The sequence below is a fragment of the Vanacampus margaritifer genome, chromosome 6, assembly GCF_051991255.1.
Source record: "Vanacampus margaritifer isolate UIUO_Vmar chromosome 6, RoL_Vmar_1.0, whole genome shotgun sequence".
NCBI classification, from domain to species: Eukaryota; Metazoa; Chordata; class Actinopteri; order Syngnathiformes; family Syngnathidae; genus Vanacampus; species Vanacampus margaritifer.
Genome location: NC_135437.1, coordinates 11,456,969 through 11,472,579, shown reverse-complemented (window position 1 = coordinate 11,472,579; position 15,611 = coordinate 11,456,969). Strand labels below are relative to the sequence as shown.

General features: G+C 40.7%; 1 protein-coding gene across 1 annotated transcript in view; it reads right to left on the bottom strand.

The window, feature by feature from the left end:
* Positions 1–15,611, bottom strand: part of wwox (WW domain containing oxidoreductase) — a 182,778-nt gene that overhangs the window by 98,475 nt on the left and 68,692 nt on the right. The window lies entirely within an intron of this gene.

Genomic DNA, 15,611 nt, shown 5'->3' with positions numbered 1-15,611 from the left:
AACTAAACAACTCATCTCGCCTATTCCAACTGGTTTTAAGCGAGATGCGGCGGACAACCTGGGCTGGTTGCCAGCTAATTGAAAGGCACATATACAGTAGACAATCAAACATTCACACCTATGGAAACAGTCTTCCATTAACTTAATGAACCCATTTTGAAATCTGGGAATGAATTGGAGTGTGCTAAGAAAGCCCGTTGAGTTGAGATTTACACTTCTATTGCACTCAAAGCTTGTTTCCTAATAAATTTTTCAGATCAATGTCTGACTCCAAAGTTTGATCATACAAATCTATATAGCTCTGTGTTGCATATGATGCGGAAAATGCGACATGAGAATGCAATCAACACCCATTCTGCTCCACAACGCGACTGACTGACTCTCATACAGGTGTCTCAATCTGGTGGTTGTTTGCTAAACATGCGAGGGCCCCGCACCGAGACTCCGGGTTCCGAGGGTTCAAGGGTCAAGTACAGTTAAAGCAGGTAAGCAATTGCCTGAGCTGGTCTAAGTGTAATGACTAATCAATGCTTGAATGCATTAGCCTAATCTAATGGGCCAGGTGGGAGAGGACAACGGTAGACGCATGAAACACATGATTGAGCACAACATGCAACAGCGACGCAATCAATAACACATAGAGTGCCCCAACCCCAAGAGGGGTCCCCGCTACCAACACATTCATTTTAGGTGGGCGCTCTGCATTTATGTGTGTAAATATGTATGCTTGGGTGGTTAGGGAAGGACAGGAAAGGAACTGGCCTGTTTTGGTCTGATTGATTGGATTATGAAATGAAATGAGGGAATTCAAGGGAGTTTTTTTTGTTTTTTTTTGTCGTCTGCACCCTCTCACACTTGAATGAATAACCATTGTTTCTTGCACACAGTGAGACAAATATGGATGAAAACAGAAAACAAATGGGAATAGTGATGTGTGGAGTATAGGACGCAAATGCGGGGAATATCGGTATTAGAGAATTGGCACCAGGGAATGGAGAATCAAAAGTGTGTTTGAGAGTTGAGACATTCTTTATCCTTCTGTCACATGAGACTGTGTGCGCGCTTGCGTTCATGTGAGTGAGTGAGTGAGTGAGTGAGTGAGTGAGTGAGTGAGTGAGTGAGTGAGTGAGTGAGTGAGTGAGTGAGTGAGTGAGTGAGACAGAGGGGGAGGTGGGGGGAGAGAGAGAGAGAGAGAGAGAAATGACAAGTAAGGGACAAGAGCGAGTCAGAGTAGAGGACAGGCCTGGGTCAATACTTGGGCGCACATACTGCTGACACTGCACTGCTCAACAAACACACACACACACACACAAGCACGTGAGCACATACACGCACATTGTGCGAGAGTAATGTACACAAAAGACTGAGTGCCATCAAACAATCAGTCAAAGACAGTAAAAAGAAGTGTGGATGTCTATACTAGATATGAGGCGTCAGTCAAGAAACTACTATTGTCGTAATATTTGGTGCACTATGACCATGCAAGCCAATCGTAGGCTTTTTGAAGAGAGACAGAAAATCTCCCAATGCTCTGTAAAACTGCCACTAACACACGATGATTTTATTTATTGTTTTTTTCAGCACTGTGGTTCGTTTTAACCATTGTACAAAGGTGTAAAATTGTGCAATAACTTTCATAACCATTGTAATTTTATAAAACTCAGGCCAGATTATCAATCACTTGTCCAGGGCTGCATTTCGGTGGCAATTTTCTGTGGTCAAAATTCAACATCATTCAGCCATTTACAGCAATTGTACAAAGGAAACTATATATTATAAAAAGATATTTTAACACTTTGTTCTCTGGATGGGATGTAAGTTCATTGTTATCATACACTGGGAAATCCTGTTTATCTTGAGTGATATGTTCCAGGCCCTTGCAATAGCTGAAAATTTGCTTTTTTTATTAAATTATTTCACCCCTCGCATACACTTTAAACACATTCAAATGTCAAACACACAGACCTTTAAATTATTAAAACCTTTTAAAGTACAGTGGAGCCTTGCTATTTGCAGTGGATTTGAATGAGAACACCCACAAATAGCAAAAAAAAAAAAAAAAAGTAAAATACACGGGTTTCTGGAAATGATGGAGGATGGGTCCCCCCCACAAAAACAACCTAACGCTTATTCTCACTCACTGTCAAGAAATGGGAAACTACTGAATAACATCACTTTGGTGAAAACAAAGACTCGTTGGCACAATTTTCCCAAAAAGATTCCAAGTGTGCTTGCTTCAAGCTGCCTATTTGTCACTCCTAGTTGAAGGTGAACTCAAACTTAAGTAAAACTGACACAATAACCAAAGGCCATTAATCTTACGAAACACTATTAGCTTAATGCTAACACAAAATGTGAAGAAAAAAAATAGCATTGATGTCACAGTGACTATAAATCTTCACACAACTGTTCCTTTAGCACAAACAGAGCTGCAATACATAGTAACAGATCACATAAGATAAGACAAATTCACAGAGCGGTGCACTATGACAACGGCCCCCTTTCCATCTTTGAAATGAATTAGCGCGTGGTGCCTTTATTGAGTGAAGCGCAGTGTTTAAGTGAAACTGATGAGAGATGTGTGAGCGGCGAGGACTGGCCTATAAGTATGTGGCGGGGGTCACAGGTTAATCCCTATCGATTCTCTTCTGCCTGTGCATACAGCCACACAGGAAGACAATGAAGGAGAAGGCCGCTGCTACGGCACGGGAATCGCCGGCGCTCTCGCGCGCACACGCACGTGATCCGTTGCCTGACGGTAAGAAGGGTAAGGACAAGAAAATGAAGTATCATTTAATGTCTAAATAGGCACTTAAACACCCTCATCTTGGACAGATTGCACACCGTGACCTTTTGGGCATTAATGAGATATGATCTTCACTTCTATGCGACGAAATGATGAGGAGCACCATCCCTCATTTAAAGGGGATATATTAAGGAAAATTGACTTTTTAATGTCTTGTTTGCAAACAGTCTGGAGTATCTGGACAGCCTGTAAGCCATCAAGTGTGAAATTAAACAATCAAATATTTTGTTATCTGCCTATTTCTGAAAATGTGCCTGTGAGCAAGCCGTTTGTTCTGCACTTCTACATCTAAACTATTTGGCTAACTTGCATAATAACTGTCCCAAGTTACAAGCTTCTCTGCCCATGACACGATCAGCTAAGATGGATGAAGCTCTAGAGACACTTTCAAGGATCTGAAGCATCAACAAGGAAATTCATCATGGCTAGACTCACGATTGGACTACTTTCAACAAGATAAAAAAAAAAAAACATGTGGAAAGAGTAGTATAATCATTGATCTTTCGGGTAGTTGCACACATTTTAAGACACCTGGGAAACTGAGTTTTATTCATCTATCTATCGATCTAGCTAGCTAGCTAGCTGTTATAGATAGGATTGCTAGCCAGCTAGCAATATTATTGTGTCCATCTCTCCAGCTAAATATCTATCAATCAACCTAGTAGGGGTGTGGAAAATAATTGATATTAATGGATGCATCGATGCGCACATGCACGATGCGAGTGCGTCGGCTTATTCACTGGATATCGATGTAATTGACGTGTGAAATCTAGATCCACTTCGATGCGTTGGCGGGTATCGGTAAAAATTCGATGCAAGCGCCGTTTTATTCATTGTAAACTTCATCCCATCTGCTGTTCCCCAAAATCCCAGGGCGCAGTGAATGCACCATACGGAAGCCGTGTGCACCCACAGTACACTAGTAAAACTGTGACTTTTTTTGGGAGTACTACAAAGTGAGTTATGAGACTGTTACTGTACTGTCTGTCTGTTAATGTATCGACACCCAGAGGGGGATGTGTATTATACGGTCTATTTTTTGTTGTTGTTTGTGTTTGTGATATTATTGTAGACATATTGCTGTGACTCATGCCTCTTTTGTCCTGTCTTGCTTTGCCTTGTCAAAACCTAGATGATGAGCCAGAGCCTCCCAAGAAAAAGTCAGTCGTGGACCAGTTGCTTGGAGGTTTCCTCGCTCCTACAGTACCAGAGAAGACCATAAGAGAGAAAGCTAAGGAGGAAATAACAAAATACAGGGGGGTGGGGGTGGGGGAGTGGTAGATGTCAATGGTGATGTGTTGCAGTGGTGGAAAGAACAAGTGGATCTTCCACTGCTTTGAAAATTGGCCAGGAGGTATTTGTCCATCCCTGCAACAAGTGTCCCCTCTGAACGAGTGTTCAGCACAGCAGGTGACATTATAACAGCAGAGCGCAGTCGGCTTTCTCCTGAGCATGTAGACCAACTAATCTTCCTGAAAAAAAACTGAAGCAGCACCATATGAAATGCATCACAAAGTGAGGTGTTGACAGTGAGTGGTATTTGCAGAAAGATCTGTTTTCATGTTCTTTTCTTTTTTAATTCTTATGAACATTTTGTAATGAATGTGTTTACACTACAGCAGCAGCTGTGAGTTTCAGATGCCAAATTGTTTACATTTTATTTGCACAAAATCCAATTGTGAAAGGGTATAAGTTGTTTTGCACTGTCTGCTCCTCAATACTGTATTAGCCTACCTCACAGTGAGTTCATATAAGCAGTATGTTTTGCAGACAGGAATATGAACAAACATTGATCGCACTATTGTAAGAGTCACTTTAAGTTACTCATTGAGTGTTTTTAAGATGGAAAAACAGCACTTTTGTTAAATTTACTGCCAAAAGCCTATGAGGAATAAAGCCAAATCATGTTTGTAGTACTATACTGAATTCCATATTTATTTATTTATTTTTCATCTTCCCCTTTGCTTATTTGCATCATATCGTATCGGATCGCATTGATTTGAACTAAATGATTATCGCATCGTATCGCGTCGTGAAGACGGTGAATCGTATCGCATCGTATCGCCAGAAAATTCCATGTCGTTAAAGTATCGTATCGCTGGCAGTGCATTGAGATGCGTATCGAATCGTCCTCAGTGCTGAGATTCACACCCCTACTACCTAGCCGTCATTTTATTGTCCTGTTAGGTCACTGTGGTCTGCTGACTGCCATTGGCTTAATGCTTAATAAAAATTAAAGGTGATAAAACCTTGCAGTCCATTGCCCCCAAATTGTGGAATGGGCTTCTTTTTCAGTGGACCCTTGGTGTTAGGTTAATGTGTTAAGTTTTAGGGGTAGGTGTAAGGGATAGGTTTAGAGTTTGTGGTTAAGGGTTGGGAGTTTAGGTTAGGTTTTAAGGTTAATTTTAATGTTAGTATTAGGGGTTAGAGTTAAGAATTAGGGTTTGAAATTGGGGGTTAGGGATGGTTTTGATTTTCAGTTGATCTTTTGATTTTATTGTTTTGTTTTTTAAAGAGATTTTAAAGATGCAATGTGCAGTTTAAAAATGTAATATTAAAGCTTTTTCTACATCATGCATTCTCCACCAATGCCCAGATGAATACAAAGAGCCCTGACTATTTTACTCTGACTGCACCTATCAGTTTGTATCTTCCTTTTATAGTAGTGTGTGGACCCTCACACTACACAGTTTCCTTGGGGAATTCCCATTATTTGTTAGCATTAAGCTAGTGGACTTTAAGGCAAAGTTATATTATTGCACTGTAAAATATGTACAATATGTACAAAATGCACAATACATTTACTTGAGGGAAAATTGATTTGAATTTCACCCCCGACGGCAAGGCTGCCCCCTGTTTGTGCAGGGCAGCCACAGCATATTTGATGAGGAGCCCAAATATTGCCTTCATCTGGCTACATTTGTAAACAAGCCCTTCACTGTCGCATCCCAGTGGAGGAGAAGTGAAATATTACACTAATATGAACAACTATTAATAATGAGCCTCACCTCTTACCCAATCACTCCTTCTGCCTCCATCTCTCTCTCTCTTCCTCTCTATCTCTCTCTCTCTCTTTCCCTCACTCTCTCCTCTCTCTCTCTCTCTCTCTCTCTCTCTTCCTCCACCCTCCTCCTCCTCCTCTCTGGCTGCCTCTAATCCTATCATGCGGGCAATAAGTGTATGCACCATGAGCACATTTAATTTCTGTGGTTGGTTTTCAGCGAGCCTAGAGGTGAGCCTTAATAAGGATCAATGGCACTTTATCTGGGACAGCACCCACTTCACAGCATGCAAATTACACAAGCAAGCCTTAAAAAAAGGAAAAAAAAGAAATGGATTTAATTAAAAAATGTAGAACCACGGGCTCTGGAAATTCAATTAAAGGATTTATGCAAAGGTTGGCTAGCTTTTTGTGTTGCAGTTCCTGCTTATATAATGAGCTTTTCATATTAAAAATCAATAGGTAATCTGGGCTAGGGGATCGGCTGCTTATGTACATTTTTTTAAATCAATTTGAAAAATAGTCCATCAGCTCGGTGTCACAACAATGCTGCGGGGGAGGGGCGGACTGGGCATTGTGAAAGTGGATGCGTGAACAGGAGGTGAGGGGGTTACATCCTCTCCGAGGGGTCACGGAGGAAGAGGGGGCATGAAGAGACTCCGAAGGGGCGAACTGGGATGAGGAGGATGAGGACGGCAAAGAAGGGAGGCCAGGGAAGTTTGAGTCTCCCTCTGGCCTCCTCTGATCTCTTCTATTAGAGATGGAGTCCCTTGGCAAACAGGAGCAGAGCGGCCTCTGACCTGTGGCTCCTGGGCAATTTAGCCCGGCACTGACACAGACTCGGCCCAGACTGAGACAAACTCAGCTGGGGCGATGTCTTAATGGCCTCCCCAATGTGTCTGGAGAAGTTGATGGAGGACGTGATGGAGACTTTAATTAAGAAATTGACTGAAAAAAACACACATTAAATGCATGTCGACAAGAGGTTAAAAAAAAAAAAGAAGCATGGATACAAGTGGCAATCGAACCATAAAACTGGAACGGCCCAAAGGTTCTACAACAAGGGTGTCCAAACTTTAATGTACTCAATGGAAGAGTTGGCGATTTTTTAATAAAAAAAATATCAAGTCATTATGACTTGACAGTAATAAATATGAGCTGTGAAAAAAATCGGCCATTTCTTACTCCATCTTGTGCCTCAAATTTAACATACAAGAACCACCAATCAGAGAAGGAAGGCGTGACTTACGAGGTCTCAACAGTTGTCATGCACTCACGGGCAAAATGAAACTTCAAACATTTAGTGTGATAGTAACATTTCGTTACGGATTCGAAACAGTCCCGAGATCTGTCTGTGGTTCCACCACTTCTGCACAGGTTCCCGCAGAAACATTCACCAGTAGGTCTTTGAAAGGTCATGGAAGAATTTCAAAACAGCAAAAGAGTAAAACACAATGAGAACGATCATAACATACTAATCAACGTGACACAGAAGTCAGGGGGTGCCTTGAAACAGGTACCAATGGCTCCCAAAATTATTTTGTTCCCCATTCGGCCAGGATCTCGTCTTCTTCACACTCATGTTGTGTAAGTGTGCCCATGCAGGAGGGAGAATGGGGGGGTTTAACCACTGACCGCATACAGTAGCAGACTGTCAGCATTTGATTGGTTCTTTATTGATCCAGACACGCTTTCCATCACATCAACTCATCCACAATAAACCATTTACACAGTTTCCTTGTGCAATGGACCACATAACCAGGCCTCAGGCCATCTCTGCTCACCCACTGCGACTCTATGTGTGCGTGTATGTTTGAGCATGTGCGTGAGTGTGTGTGTGTGTGTGTGTGTGTGTGTGTGTGTGTGTGTGTGTGTGTTTTCTTTAATGAAATGGTATCTACGTGGACAATAATCCCTGTAACAGGATTGGGCAGGAACACACATGTCAATAAAGCCAAATGGGATTGTGTGCTTTTATCAATCCCCGCACAATCTTTCCCTTCACGTGTGTCCCTGTTCGGGCCTGATGTGCACACAGTACAGTAAACCCATGTAAAGTAAAGTTTATGATTACCTATGCATGCAGTTTGGCAGACAATGAGCAATTCTTAAAAAAACTAAAAAAAACAGGCTTCAAGCGACCATAAAGAATTTACACCAATTACTACTTTCCTGTGAAAAACTTGTCTTCAAAGAGTCATATGAAACATTTGACTTCATGCTTAATGTTCTGCCTTCTTTTCGTGGGGATGGTGTTGACCCCTCCTGTGTAGCTCCTGATCATCCTAGAGAACTCTATTAAAAAGAGCTGGCAGGTCATGTAAGCCCACGAGGAGGGGTCGGCTCCTTCGCTCTTTCCACGTGGTTGAACAAGCACACATGTATGCAGCGTTAACGTCAGCTTGCCACATAAGACCACTGAGAAACAGGTAAAGAAATGCTCATGTCATGAACCTCGGGCTTGTCTCAGGGGTTAATGCCCCGAGGTAGCAGCTAAGAAGTGAGAGGAGCAGGATCATTACAGTGAACTCCCGCTATATCGCAAATTAGATTCAAGAGATCGGCGTAGTACAGTCCTATGCTTATCTAGTTTAATATTCTTCATTCCCACAGAGCAGAAAGAATATATTCCTGTGAGTATCGTATGCTCTTCTTCGCATGTTGCTATTCCGTGTGTGTTAAAGCAGCAGTCCGAAGGTTTACAATTACTGTAAAATGTGCTCATTTCTGTTAGCCTAGCATTTTGTATTACAGTACATGCTAGAATTAAACTAGTGGACTTTCTTTAGACAAAATGATATGATTTAAGTTGAACATTTTGTGTTTAAAAATAAAATATTTAAATCTCTTTTACGTTCTCCATGCATGTTCAAGTAGAAGAGAAATGAAGGTTTCCAATCTTAGTAACATCTCTTTGCTAATGTCTGCTATATTGTACAGTTGACCCCAGCTGTTTGTGGAGGATAGGGGTCAAGCCCAACTACGAATAGCAAAAATCCATGAATAATTGCTATCCTTATAGTTGCCATGAATTTACAAAAAAAAAAGTGAATAAGCGGGGGTATGTATTTTAATAAATATAAGCTGTTTATTTCTCTTTGTATTGTATGCTATGTTTGCACGTGTTGCTGCTCTGTGTTTGTTAAAGTAGCAGTTGTTAGAAGGATAAGAATTGCCAAAACATCAATGATAGCAAATCAATGGCGTTTTGTGTGCTTGTATACGTAGCAGAATTTCATTATTTTTATTTTATTTTTGGGGTTGGTTGGTTTATTGAACATATAAACAAATTACAAAATATAAAATAAAAGTTGAAGAAAGAAAGTAAAAAATGAAGAAAGAAAAGAATCTTCAGTAATGTCGTAATTTACACGTTCAAAGGGAGTAGGAAGAAGTACAATAACTCATAGTCCTACCCCCTATTTCTTCTATCATGTTAATGTACTAGTAAATTATCCATATTTAACATCCATCCATCCATTTTCTTAACCGCTTATTCCTCACAGGGATTACGGGGGTGCTGGAGCCTATCCCAGCCGGCTTAGGGGAGTAGGCGGGGTTCATATTTAATAATGTAACATTAAAAAAAAATAAAAATAATAATAATATAAAAAAACACAGAACATGCTTTTCTTAAATGCACATACTTAAGTGTGAGTGGTAAACCCCTATCCATTCCTTCCATATGCATATACCTGTACACAAAAATAAAAGATAAAGTAAAGCCCTACATACAGCTAATCTATTCAATTCCCAAACATTAGTTGTTGTATAAATGTGGGCAAACGTTTCTGATTTGGTTCAACATTAAATGTTAATTTATTATTGGTCATTTATTTGTATAGATGTCAGTCGGAGAGACAAACAGACACAAGCAAGCTTGCCTTATAATTAGAAAATTGGACGAGCGAGAGCCTTTATTTTGTTTTATTAATGGGACGGTATTCAATAGTCTCCCATTTCTCGAGCGAGAGAAGTGTTTTAATACATTTAAATGTGTTTAAAGTGTGTGGGAAGGGTAAAACTCTTCAACAAAAACCTTTTTGACATGATCTACATGTATCTATATCACAGATTTGTAACTATTGTGGGTGAGTCTGAAAGATTCACTGTCCTTGACTGAACAACCATGTCTCTAATACAGGCACCGATAGGCGGTGCCTGGTCAAAAGTTCAGCTTGTGCATATGTAAAAAGGTGGCCTGGTGCCCGAGGCGGAATCCAGGGTAAAATAATCACGCTGAGAAGCGTGGGACCAGGCGAGAGCGCTGATCAACCGGCATTACCGGGGTGTCCAGCACCCGCAGCGCCAACTCCCTTTTGGCCATTACGGCGACGGATGTGATCTCCAATCACTGCAGCACTGTGGGCCTACAGTTAGGGTATAGATTGGACGAGTATATAGAGAAGGGCCCAGCTGCTAAGAGCCTGAGGGTACGCCGATCTTCGGGGGGCAATCAGTCAGTCAACAAAATGTCACAGGGTCAGTGTTACAGCATGGCAACTTCACAAAAGGTTAAAGCCCGACTAATAACTGCACGGATATTCATTATAGGATGTTGAAATGAACACCCGATATGCACACTCCAAACTATGTTGCATGTGGAGATGTGATCTACAGGCCAACATTATGAAAATTAGTAAGAAAATAAATAGGTGGTAGAATGAATTCTATAGTTTACAGTCAACAAATGCTTTATTTAAATACTACCGAGAAACACCAGAATGGGTCAGCTCTCGCAACCATCGCAAAACTTTGACTATCACAGATCAAATTAATCGGTTGAAATCTGTCAATCAAAGTCTGAGCATTAATCACAGCGACTAAATCAAGAGAGCTGCGATAACGCCCCAGCCTTCATCTCTCGACACACAAGCAAGCGCATGCAAACCACTGCAGGCCCAGATCATTTAATACTGATAATGTGTGCAAGGACACAGGGAAAACTCCCACTCTAAACACGCTGAATTAAAGAAACAGGGGGTTTACAGGCCATCTCTGATAAGCAGATCAAGGCATAGGGAGGGGAGCATGATGTTAGCGCCAGATAGTTTGGCTGATTAAAATGTCACGGCACTTTATAGATGCTTTTCTCAACTCAGCAAAATGGAATCAGCGATGGCGCATCAGTGGCAGAGTGGGTTGTGCTCTTTGCTAATAGACAAGTTTCTTTTGCTTTAAGTGGAAGCCACAACACAAAGAAAGTTGACAACTTGACGGCTACCCGATACGTGTTGTGCATGAAATTAAATATTTCACCTGAAGATTTTTTCACTTAATATTGAGAATCTGTGCTGGTTTGTGTGTGCCAAAATGTTGGGGGGGGGGGGGGATATTTTTTATTTTTTAGTTTTAGCCCTCCAACATTCAACATACAATACATCTAAACTGATAACACGCTTAAACTCATTGAAAAACTCTTAGTAAAATATTCCTTAGCACCTGTTTTCACGTCGTTGCTGTCTATAAGTGGGGGACTGGTTGGTATAACATTACTTTGAGAAATCAAAAAGTAGACTCGTTGGCACAGCCACAGTTCTCAAAAGAGATCCAAACCATGCTTGCTTCAAGCTAATTACAGTATCTGTCACTCCCAGTTGAAGTTTGTACTTTGGAGAAAATGGATAGCTTAATCTGCTCAATTCGTATTCCACAAATACGATCAATACGGAAATCGTGTCGTGACTACTGGGGCAGATACAATAGATATATTATTGCAAACAAACATTTTTTCTTGAGTTCTCCTTTCCCTTGTACTACACTGAAGGCTTCCAAGTCTAAAGTACGACTAGTCTGTTTACTGTAAAAAAAAAAAAAAACATTACAAAACAATGTCTTAAAAATACGCAATAAAAAAAAAAAAGAATCTGTGACATATTGGCGGTGCATAAGATGATATAGTGGGGGTTCACTGTAAATAACTCCACCTGTGTTGCAATAAATTAAAGCTATGCTTTAAATGAGAGGCAGATTATTTGTGCAAGAACACACATGGGGGGCCTCCGTGATTGTTTTTTGGACTCCACATTCTGCTTATGTTTGCATCCCCGAACAATCTCGGCGGATCCCGTAAGTGTACGCGTGCAATTAAAGCGATAGCATCTTCATAGCCCCGCAACCAATAACAGAAATAATATCACTGTTTTATTAAGCCCTTAATGTGGGTGGGGGGGGGGTGCAGACTGTGAGGAGTGGAGGGTTTTAAAGAGGATACACTTCCAGGGGTCTTATCAAGGCCAGATTTAAATAAAAGCAAACGCTCAGCTTAAGGGTGTGCCAGAGTGCATGTGAGAAATGTGTGCATGTGTGTGTGGCCTTTATCAGACACGAGTTTTAGCTAATCGCTGTGTCAGCACACCCCAAATTTTAATTACTAGCCCTACCTTTGCCCTTTAATATTTACTAACATCTACACTGTGTTTAATTAAGCATGTACGGGAAAATCAGGATCCACTCCAATGATTGCTTTCAAAGACACACCCACTTGGACACGTCAAGAACACAAGAACTGACGTCCGCTTAAGCTCAATAAATTGTCATCGGCCAATTAACACACGCATCCTTTCAATTTGAGTGAGTTTAAGGCCCGCAGTGGTATGATTTGCTTTTTCAAAGGGAAAAAAAGGTTTATGATATGACATTCTGTAAAGGTTCAAAAACCTATAATTGAGGTCCAAATAAGACAACATGCAAAACACCACAGACAGACGGGATAACGCAATCAGCATCAATGTTGTGGTAGTTAGTTCTAAACCTTTAAAAAGCTTATATTCAAACACAAACAATGGCAACAAATGCAGACATAGCAAACAACAATTCTCTCAGGCATATATTCTTTATCCTCTTCTGTGTATACATCATCAAATCAATGTGTAGTATGTCTGTATTATACTGCCCTCTAGTGGCCAAGGAGAACATATCAGGAAACCCATTGAATAAAAGTGGTTTGAGAACCATTGCTCTGCATTACTTTTCACACCAAGTAAAATAATTGCTCTCCAAGTACCACCAGAATTCAGTAAGCTATTAGGCCTTAAGTATTCATCAAAAACAAGGCATAGTTATTTTTCCTAAAAAAAACTATTATTATTGTTAAAGATTAATAATGTGCTTAAATGTTGGAGAGTATAGCACATAAAAGTTAAACTATACTTCAATACAATTTTAAAAGCAACTAGTTAAAGTTTTAATCTAAATGCAAACGCATTATACTTAAAAATTAAATACAACTGAACTGTCCTTAAAATTTAACAAATAAGAAGGTACTGTCATGTGTACGAAAAGTAAAAACTGTAGTTTAATGGACTAAAAAAAAAAGTTGGGCTGGCTTAAATTAATATTTTAAATGTTAATTTTATTGCATTTAATTCAGTGATTATTTTGTGTTGCACTAGTTGGACACTAGATGGTATGACTTTTGACAATCGCTGAATTAAACCATGTAATCATGATGATGATTCATTATTTACATTGTATTTAATTGTTACAGTATGTTTTTATTTTTAAGCACAATACTGTGGAGTGATTTTTGTCTTATTCTAAATCATGTAACAAATATTTGAAAAATGACGTGTATTTGTGTGAATGCTGAAATTCACACTGAAGTTATTCAGATTCTTCATTATTATTGTTATAGCATATTATTCCACCCATTTAATACTATTTAATACTGTCCAAATCTGCACTGCACATTCTACAGTAAATTAGAAAGTCTCCACGCAAAAACGTCTGTAAAAAAATAAAATAAAAATCAGCAAAAACTAAAAGGTTGATTTGTCTTAGAAAATTTGTAGGCTGTATTTATGTGCGAACCAGATGGCTCGCCATGGTGGTTTTGGCCCCCCGTCATCCCCCTGCAATCCCCGCAAGACACAACAGTGAAAGCCTCCCCGCACTTTGGAAGCCAAATTCACGAAGGAAACACTCACTCGATTGTTATGTGACCCCTATCCACTTGAACTCCAGCACAAGTCACCATTCTGACCCCCAAAACAAAGTTCCCAGGGTTAGAGAAACATGCTAACCCCGACGCCGCCGTCATAAGAAAGCAACGATTCTCAAATGAGACCTGGTTTTAATTGAACAAATAAACCATACATCCCATCAGTTCAACATCTGGCCTCACTCTTGCCATTTTCCTCTCAATGATAGCTTGTGTGAACATAATGTCTTTACTGTACGGCAGTAAGATAAGGCATCAGAATATATGTGGTAATAATTTCTCTTGGTGGGCTCGGGGTACATGACAGAGCTCATTGTGTCAGTACTCCGGGGTATATGGAGAAAGCATGCATTTACAGTAACCCAATAGTGACCGTACACAGGATCCAAAAGGGGAAAGGGGAACAGTCACCCTGAGTTAAATAAACAGGCAACAGGCACAGGAGGAAAACACACGAGAGAATATCTCTATGAGAAAAGCAGACCTTCTTCCTGAACGCGTACAATGAGCACATCGTGCCCCTCTCCATCCTTTTCCTCTACTGCATCCCACAAACACAACAAGACAAATAAAACGCTGACCAAGGGATACATCAGCCAGTGAAAAACAAAAAGAGCATATAGGGTGACTTCTCACAGTGAACTTAAGAACAGTAATGGTCGCATGAGCAACTGTCCGGGTGATTACCAACATACTGTATATAGCCCAATTTCCACCAAGTGTTGTTCCATTTGGTTCAGTGTGGTAAAAATTTAAGGAGGCTTCCATTGCAGTTGCTAAAACAACTATGGTCAGTGGCTTTAACGTGTTTATTTTGATTACTTTATATTATTAGATATTGTGTAAATCATTTTAGTAAAATGTGTTTGACATGTTTTATGGAACATGTTAAAACTACTGGTAATCGATTTCATAGCAAGGTACAGTACGTATGCTAAGCAGAAAAAATTCTTGAAAGAGAAAACCTAAGTTAGTGTAAGTGTGATATGTATAGTCTATATACATATTTGTGAGGGAACCTCGGATTCGGAAGGAGCAGTGTGGTTTTCGTCCCGGCCGTGGAACAGTGGACCAGCTCTACACCCTCGGCAGGGTCCTTAAATGTGCATGGGAATTCCCCCCGACTAGTCTACATGTGTTTTGTGGACTTGGAGAATGCGTTTGACCATGTCCCTCGGGGAGTTCTGTGGAGGAGTGGTTCGGGAGTCCGGCGTACTGAACTCCCTGATACAGACTGTTTGGTCCCTGCACCACCATGTCAGAGTTTGGTCCACATTGTAAGTCCGATTTGTTTCCCATGAGTGTTGGATTCCGCCAAAACTACCCTTTGTCACAGATTCTGTTCATACCCTTTGTGGACAGAATTTCTAGGCGCAGCCCAGGCGTTGAGGAGGTCCCGTATGGTGGCCTCGGCTTTGCTTCTCTGCTTTTTGAAGATGATGTGGTGCATTTGGCTTCTCCAAGCCACAATCTCCATCTCTCACTGGAGTGGTTTGCAAGTGAGTGTGAAGCGGTTGGGATGAAAATCAGCACCTCCAAATTTGAGATGATGATGCTCAGTCAGAGAAGGGTGGAATGCCCTCTACGGGTCGGGGATGAGATCCTGCCCCAAGTGGAGGAATTCTAGTATCTTGTGGTCTTGTTCACGAGCGAAGGCAGGATGGAGTGGAGGATCGATAAGCGGATCGGTGCAGTGTCTGCTGTGATGCGGACTCTGTATCGGTCTGTTGTGGTAAAGAAGAAATTTAGCCAAAAGGCGAATCTCTCCGTTTACAGGTCGATTTACGTTCCTACCCTCACCAATGGTCACGAACTGTGTGTCGTAGCCGAAAGAACAAGACCCCAGATACAAGCGGACAAAA